The sequence below is a fragment of the Actinia tenebrosa genome, unplaced genomic scaffold (genome assembly GCF_029948245.1).
Source record: "Actinia tenebrosa isolate PJP-AT-01 unplaced genomic scaffold, QUT_ActTen_1.0 PGA_scaffold7__59_contigs__length_16204524, whole genome shotgun sequence".
Lineage (NCBI taxonomy): Eukaryota > Metazoa > Cnidaria > Anthozoa > Actiniaria > Actiniidae > Actinia > Actinia tenebrosa.
The window spans coordinates 237,658-245,503 of record NW_028292584.1 but is presented as its reverse complement, the minus strand read 5'-3'; positions in this window follow the sequence as shown (position 1 = coordinate 245,503).

The following is a 7,846-nucleotide window of genomic DNA, read 5'->3' as shown; positions in this document are numbered from 1 at the left end:
GGTAAGTTAATGGCAGTCGCCTCTGCGGCTTTGCACGTAGCTCAGCACGTCGACTTGAAGGAGGTACTAGGTTCCTTCGGAACATCTTGGAAGGACTTCAAGAAGGATAGAGAAGTCGAAAAGGTCTTCCAGGCAGCACTTACTGAGGTACCTGATCAAGTCGCCTCAAGTACCTAGTTAAGTCATTCGTAAGTACTTAGTCAAGTCACCTCAAGTACTTAGTCAAGTCGTTGTCAAGTCATTGTCAAGTCGTTGTCAAGTCGTTGTCAAGTCCTTCAAGTCCCTTAATATAAGATGAGTGGCACCGAAGAACAACCACCCGTAGAAGATACCAAGATTACCAAGGTTAAATCTCCAGGCAGAGTCGCTGCCGGTAAGAAGCTCGCGGAGATGAATAAAAAGAACAAAGCCAAAAAAGAAGAAAAGGCGGAAGAAAAAGAAGAGGAATCCTTCATTAATCCTGGGTACGTCATTGGCGCGTTAGGAGTTGCTATAGCAGCAGGCAGCCTCTACTTACAATGGCGGGCAACGAAGCCAAAAGTAAAGTGGGAGGCCGTGCATGTGCTGCCAACATATCACGCACCTGTGGAGGTTAGAAAAAGTAAGATCCCTGAAATGGAGTAGATTTATCACCCGCGGCGACCTAGATTTTCCTTCTCGCTTTGTAATATAATGTCGACCGCGTTGTTGAAAACTGTTGAAGAGGCAGCTATCATTACTTCTATTGTTGCGGGTATTGGTTGGGTAGGTAAGAAAGTGCTCAAAGAAGACTTTACTGAAGACCCAAGCAAGAGCTTCGCTAATTTTGCTAAGATGACCGCTGCCGTAGGCGGGGCTATCATGGTAAAGGATTACCTACGGAAAGAAAAGTACCTGCCTAACATATAAATGGTTAGCTTAGTCGCAGGTGGAGTCATTGCAGCTTTAGCATTCACTGGAGCTAATTATGGCGGTCAATATTTGGATAGATTAGTCAGAGGCGACAAAAGCGGTGCCGCCGAAAGGAAGAGACACGACTTAGCGCTGGAGAAATATCAGCGGGACGTGGCAGCTTGGAATGAAAAAAGACAAGCTTACAGGGATTGGTTGGATAAGAACTACCAAGACAAGATGCAGGCAGACAAGAACTTCGAAAACACAGACTACGCCTTCAAACTTTATGCGCAAGCACACCCCGACTTTAGAATGAAAAAGCCTCAGTTCAAGAATTACTACCAGCCTTCTAAGAAACAAAAAGACAATGAATTGGTCTTTGTAGGAGTCGCAGGGCTGGCGGGAGGCGTGGCCTTGGCGTATCTAATATAATGATCGTCTTTTTGGAAAGCGACAAGAATAACTTTACTACTTATCTGAATCCTCCCATCCGCGCGGAAAGGGTTCGGCTGGTTAGTTGCTCTTTGTACAATTCTTGGTATAATTTAATTAATGGCTTTGTCATCGGAACTTCCGGTACCAAACCAAAAATACCAGATTCCCATTACACCCCCATAACACTGGCTAAGGAGCTAGCAAAGCATGGATATACTCTTACCACAGGATTGCCCCATGAAATGACATTCAAGAAAAATAATGGGAGCGCCAATCTAAAGGACAGTTCATTGGTAGAACTCCTGGGCCTTACTAGTACCACGATAAATAGCGGCAGTACATATGATGTGAAATGGAAAGTCGCATCCTCTTATGAAGTCTATTGCGACTTGGTCCATAGTTACAACAATGGAGAAAAGTCTTCTCTTATGTCCAAGTTTCTACCCAAAGGTAATCCATTTGACCCAGTAGAATACACTCCCATTTCTTTGAGCTATGACTTATCTAATTTGGTAGAAAGCATAAACATTACCATTAAAGTGGACGGAAAGACGGTGGATTTTAACGGACGTAAGATCAATCTTGTTTTGGAATTCATATAATGGGCCGCGTAGAGGACAAACTTAAAAGGATTTACTATGGGCCGGAAGGCTATTGGAAAGGAGTGTCAGCTATCAAGAAACTCGCGACCGCGGCCCGGGTATCAGACGAAACGGCTAAGAACTGGTTGAAAAAACAAACCCTCTGGCAGGTTTATCTTCCCGTGCCTAAGTACATTCCCAGGCCCAGCTTCACCGTAAATACCCCCAATGAAGTTCATCAGGCGGATTTGCTTTTCTTGCCGCACGATAAGGTGAGAAAGAAGACCTATAGGTACGCTTTGACCGTAGTCGATATCGCAAGCAGATACAAGGACGCCGAACCTATAACCAGCAAGGATTCTGGGGAAGTCGCAGAAGCCCTAGGTAGGATTTATAAGCGCGTCTTGAAATGGCCTAAGCTGCTGCAAGTGGATGCGGGGACAGAGTTCATGGGCGTGGTTACTAAGACCATGAAAGACCACAGCACTAAGATTAGGAGAGCTAAAGCAGAGTACCACAGGGGTCAGAGCATCGTCGAAAGATTCAACAAGACCTTGGCCGAGCGCCTCTTTGGGTACCAGTATTGGAAAGAGCTGGAAGATCCCTCCAAACGCAACAGGGAATGGACTCAGAGGCTCCCCCAGGTCATCGTGGCTTTGAACAACGAGGCGGCCAGGGCTACGGGAATAAAACCCAAGGATGCCATAAAAAAGAAACACGTGGAACACAAGTCCTACGTCAGAAGTTCGAGGGCGGTCTTCCCCCATGAAAAGAAATTAGGTAATGTCACGGTTCGATATCTCTATGAGCCGGGTGAATTAGAAGGAGGATCCAAAAGAGCTACGGATCCTAATTGGTCTTTGGAAACTTACCAGATCCGAAGTGCGATAGCTAAGAAGGGTCAGCCCATCTTGTATTATCTTCATGATGGTCCCACGCGTGGGTTCGTCAAAGAAGAACTGCTTATCGTGTGATGTCCGAATGCTATCGTATGCACTCCGTCATCACACATCCATCGCTTACCGTCAAATGCAGACAGTGACACCTTCTCCTGCGTGACGTTATGTATCTGATGACCATAGCTGCGCAGGCTGTTCATCTTATGCCGCTGTTCCTTGCGTGTTCGTAATACGTTGAGGTAGGACTCGTGCGTAATGTCCTTCTTAACCACGTACTTTTTTACGCCTTTAGCTTTCTTTTCTACGCCGTCTAACTTTAGCACGCTGTACATCTTTGGTTTCAGACCCACGTACTCTACTATGGGTTTTCCTAACATTTCGTCTTTCATCTTCCCAATTACCTTCTTATTCTTCGCAGAGTAAAGGAAGTGCTCCTTCGGGTAACCGCTGGTGTCGTACTCGTCTATGTCGGGGAGGCAGTCTTTGTAAACGTCTTCCGTTTGCACTTCTAGAATTAGGGAGTCGGTGTCTGTGTACAGGAGGCGACAGCGGTCTCCGTACTTTGGCTTAAGCTTATCGTAGTAGAACTCGTACATAAGCAGCTTCGATAGATCCAGCACCGTAAAGCCTGTGTAAACGGGCTTGTTTAGTAAGAGGTTTGCCCTTTTCATGTGAATCACGTAGAAGTTCAGCATTTCTACGTATCTAACGAAGCCTGGCTGTGACACGTATGCTTCTGCTTCCTCTTTGGTGCTGACTATTTTTACGCTTACGCGCTTGCGGATGTTCTCCATTGTCTTTCCGAACACGCTGTTGTTCATCAGTTTGAAGAGGTTTTTCTCGAAGTCATTTTTCGCTGCGGTACGCTTTTGCGTGTTAAAGTCAATGTAGGGGCGCATCCAGGGTTCCTGCGTGAATTTTAGGACTCTGTGGATCTTCTCTACGCGCATTCCGTGTCGCACGTAGAACTGCAGGTTGCGGTAATGTACCACATACTTCTTCTTATCCATCAGGTTCATAGTTAGTTTCCTGTACGGTTTGTAACCAGGGCACATTTGCTTTTGCAGCGGACTTAGCTGCTTAAATGGTATCTCTATCGCTTCTGGTGCTAAGGGGAACTCATTGTGTTCGTCGTGCAGGCGCTCTGGGTACTCCAGATCCACTTCTAAGACGTAACCCTTGTCTTCCTCCTTTCCTACCTGCATGTAGAAGTCTATCGGCTTCACTGGATCCCATTCGAAGTCTCTCACAGGTAGGTACTGTGACATTGCCCAACCATAAAGGTTATTCGCATCCAGGTAGTAAATGTATGTGGTTGGTTTCTCTGGGTCGTGCTCTACTAAGGGGTTGTTTGCGCGGGCGTAACGTCGGCTGGGTCCGCATACGCCGCCACGAATACCGTCTTCCATAAACCGATACATGTCGTACTCCGTTAGGAGATCCAACTGCGCATTTGTCTTCTTTAACAAAGCACTCCAGCTGAGCCCAGGAGCCGTGTAGAAATTAGCGGGATCCAATCCGTAATATTCCATAGCCATCTTTCTGAAGCTTTGGAAAACATCTGCGAGTAGCACTACGTCAGACCTTAGGTAGATGTCGTGGTAGTCACCCATGTTCTCACAGGAGTACTTTTCCCACACGTCTAACGCATGCTGGTACTCCTCATCCTTTATACCAGACTCGTTTAGGGTGCTGTAGAAGCGATCTTTGGGTGGTAGGGGTTCTTTGAATCGATCCCAGGAGTCCATGTATTCGTATGGGTACACTCCTTTCCTTTCCGCACCATATTGACTGGAAATGGGAAAGTTGGTGTTATACTTTACGAGGTTTGCTAAGGAGTCCGCCATAAACTGCTGCGAATCTAAGAACTTTAGCTTACCCACAGTTACGGACATGTAGCGCTCTTTGTTGTTGGGTATGCATTTGACGTCGGAGCCGTCTGTTCCTTGTAGTAGCAAATGGGAGTCGTAACCGCGGAGGTTGTGAAAGAACACCGGAATCTCCATGTCTGGATTTACTTTGAAGTTTATATTGCATTTCCAATGAGCCGCTCCTCTGTATTTACCCGTGATGTGGCAGTGATCCCTAACCTTATCCACATAGAAATCCTCAACAAATGCTTTGTGGCAGTGAATGCAGTGCGTGGAGGGCTTTCCCGGCTTCTCACCTTTCTTAGCATACTTCCCGCATTTAAAATGAGCTTCTCCTAGATACTTTCCATCTTCATCCCACGCTTTCTTGGCTCGTCTTCCAAACTGAAGAACCGTATGTTGGCAAATGTGGCATTTTTTTGCCTTGTTAAAAGCCTCCTGGTTCTCTTTGGTAAATTCCATCTTCTTTGGACGTCTTAATTGTTCTCTAATCTCTCCCTCCTCTTCTCGCAATGCTTCTAGAAACTCATTAGCTGCGTTCTTACCTCGGTAAATCACAGGAGGGTTTGCTTTACCATCTGATCTGACTACTATGTAACCAAAGGAGCAGATCTCGTGTAATCCTACCTTATTCGTGGCGCCACGTTTCTGCTCTTCCTTAGTTATCAACGCTTCGAAGTCTGCATATATCACGTAAGGCACTTGCATCTGCTTTTGATGGTCTGCGTATGAAAGCTCTTTGTTGGTGGGCATCTGGATCCGTTGCGCCACTTCTTCGACTCCGCGGCAGATCTCATCGTGTTTCTTTAGGGTATTTAAGGATGTAAATGACAGCAAGCAGCAGTCACAGAAGTACTTTTTGCCTTTGTGCTTAGTATGTCTGTAGAATAGTCTGCTAATGTGTTTAACCCATGAGTAGTGTCCGCCGTGGTAGAATAAATGTACGCGCTCTCCTTTACTTTTTGACAACACTAGTGGTACTATCGTCTGCTCTCTGACTCCGTAAACGTTAATTGCTAGATCGTTTATTTCCTCAAATATGGGGATGTCTATCAACTGCATGGGAAATTCCACACCATCCCACTCTAAATCATCTGTGGGATACTTACTTGTCCTACAGGGATCCTTCTCTGCTGGATACAGTGCAGACCTGATTGCCCACATAAAGCATCGATTGTCTTCATTCTTCACGTTTACAATAGCCTTCTTCCTTTCTACCCACGTTGGTAGCGGCACGTAACTCCCCCCTCGTATGGGTACGTACCTGGCTATACTTATCTCTATTCCTTCAACCTCCTCTACTGTCCAACCCGATCCTTCTTTCGTGTAGTTAGATAGCGACTCCATTATCGCTTCTAAGGCTTCACTGAGTGACCTATCCAGATTCGTGGATTCTAATATCACTAACGACTTTGATCGCAACATTGCTGTCGTCATTACCTCGTCTTTTGATAAACTTACTTCTACCATTATGCTCGCTTTCAGGGCTCCTAATTCTTCTATACCTTTTCGGAGAGTCCTTTTAACCTTCCTTTCTGACTGACGCCAAAACTGTCTAACGTCAATCTCACCGTTACCGGGTATTGACACCGTGCTGAAGTTGCTTTGGGATTCCATCTATATAATAGGAAATATTTTATACCTAATACCAAGCACTTTTTAGGTCGTCGTAGTCGTACTCACAGTCCTGACAATGCCAAAACAATTTAACCTTAGTCTCAAACTTCTTACCACATCCACAATCATAACTGCTCATACACTTCGTCTTCATTTTCAAATGCTTTTTCAAATCCGCTTCTTTCTTAAAAGTTCTCTTACATTCTTCGCACTCCATATATAGACTAACATATTTGCGCTGTTGCCCCCAACCACACTTGGAGTGGGTTGTTTCCGTAGGTGGATTTTTGACACGGGTCTTGCCCGTGTTGAGATTGCGCTGGAACCCCCATTCCCTATACTACTTACCTGGTGCAGATCCTTTCAACACATCTATGCAGGAACCGACCTCTCTTGTTTCACAAACTTTCCCAGAATGAGTTACTGGGCACTTGCAGCTAAACTTGACTTTTGGTTTCTCACAGTGTTCTACACAGGTTCCTCCGTTCATACAAGGCTGACTTCTACAGCATCCATTATAGCATGCACGCGCGGAATGAACCATGTGGGATTTCTAAGGTAAAAAGTTGAAAATTGATTTTAGTCACGTAATTAATACGTATAACATCAAAAGCATCAAAACTTACCCCTTTATAGAATGTTTGCTGTAGATCATAATACACGTATCCTGTCGCATCTACAAAGTCTTTTGCCTTGGAAGTCTTGTCCTCATCCAGCAACTCACACCTGACATCTTTCTTCTGGAACGCCTTACAACGACAATCATTGATACAGGACGAGAAGCACGTGCGTGGGACATCAGCGGTAATGTTCTTGTAGGAGTATCCTCTGAGATGTTTTCCCTCGATAACTTGGTTGTTCTTTGGGAAAGATCCCGAATAGCAGGTGCCTTGACATTGGAACTCACCGATCACGTGGGCGACGCATGACAGCAGCGTGATGAGCACGTGGGGCAGCATGGGGTTTGGTTTCCTTAAATTAAAATCATCAAAGTAATATAACAGCAAATTAAAATCAGTCAGTATCAATACCTAGCTGGTTAAATAAAAATCGCGCGCGCTGATTGGTCGAAGTTACAGACTTCGATAGCAGTTTGTTAATGCGTGCCGCTTTTTGAATAGGTAATAGATATACATTTTAGAAATAAACCGATGTTTTCCATTTTTTAATTAACATATCTGCATAAGAAAATACACAGCACACGCGCGCGCGTTTTCTATTTCTTCAATAGGTTTTACCAATCGTGTATAAGCTGTTACTCACAAATGCGCAGATCAATTTCAAACCTTGTTGTTTATCTCACATATGAATTGATTTCTTTAAGATAAAAGCATGCTGTCATAAATGATTACTATTGCTTCATTAATGTTTGTCCTATTGAACACAACACTATCTTTGTCCATGGTGTTAATAAGACGAGAAACCAGTTACAATAAAAACGAACTTTTTTAAAAATAAAATTATTTTAATAATTTTGAAAAGCTCTAATAATCAACAGATTAAAAAAAACCAGAAACTTCTTTATTGAATGTAATATATAATATAACAGCCCGATAACACAGAAATATTC